The sequence below is a fragment of the Carlito syrichta genome, unplaced genomic scaffold (assembly GCF_000164805.1).
Source record: "Carlito syrichta isolate Samal-C Ts95f unplaced genomic scaffold, Tarsius_syrichta-2.0.1 Scaffold315967, whole genome shotgun sequence".
NCBI classification, from domain to species: Eukaryota; Metazoa; Chordata; class Mammalia; order Primates; family Tarsiidae; genus Carlito; species Carlito syrichta.
Genome location: NW_007260063.1, coordinates 596,231 through 597,336, shown reverse-complemented (window position 1 = coordinate 597,336; position 1,106 = coordinate 596,231).

Genomic DNA, 1,106 nt, shown 5'->3' with positions numbered 1-1,106 from the left:
GGAGTACAAATTAATAGCCTAACAAGCCACCTAAGGAAGTTGGAAAAGCAAGATCACAAAAACCCTAATTTCAGCAGAAGAATCCAGATCACCAAAATAAAAGCCCAAATCCAGGACATAGAAGACAAAAAGACAATACAAAAAATCAATGAAACAAAAAGCTGGTTCTTCAAAAGGATAAACAAGATCGATGGTCCCCTAGCTAGACTGACCAAGAAAAAGAAAGAAAAAACCCAAATAAGCACAATCAGAAACACAAAAGATGAAGTCACATCTGACCCTGAAGAAATATAAAAGATCATCAGAGACTACTATGTACACTTGTATGGAAACAAGCTTGAAAACCTCAAGGAAATGGAGGACTTTCTGTCATCACACAACCTGTCTAGGTTGAAACAAGAAGAAATTGAGACCCTAAATAGACCAATAACAATCAAGGAAATTGACTATGTAATAAGAAAACTACCTACAAAAAAAAGCCCCAGACCAGATGGCTTTCCAGCAGAATTCTACAAGACATTTAAGGAGGAACTGATTCCAATCCTACTGAAGTTATTTCAGGCAATTGAGAAAGATGGAACCCTCCCCAAATCATTTTATGAAGCTAACATCACATTGATACCCAAGTCAGGTAAAGACCCAACCAAAAAAGGGAACTACTGGCCAATATCTTTGATGAACATAGACACTAAAATTCTCAACAAGATCCTAGCAAACCGGATTCAACAACACATCTCAAAAATCATTCATTATGACCAAGTAGGATTCATCCCTGGGACACAAGGCTGGTTCAACATTCATAAAACAATAAATGTAATTAAATACATCAACAGATGTCAAAACAAAAACCACATGATTATATCATTAGATGCAGAAAAAGCTTTTGATAAAACCCAACACCCCTTCTTGATAAAAACCCTTGAACGTCTAGGTATACAGGGAACATACCTCAAAGCAGTAAAAGCTATCTACGAGAAATCCACAGCCAGCATACTCCTAAATGGAAAAAAATTGGAACCATTTCCCCTGAAAACTGGAATAAGACAAGGATGTCCACTCTCACCCCTCCTGTTCAGAGTGATCAGAGAAGAGAAGGCAATCAGGGA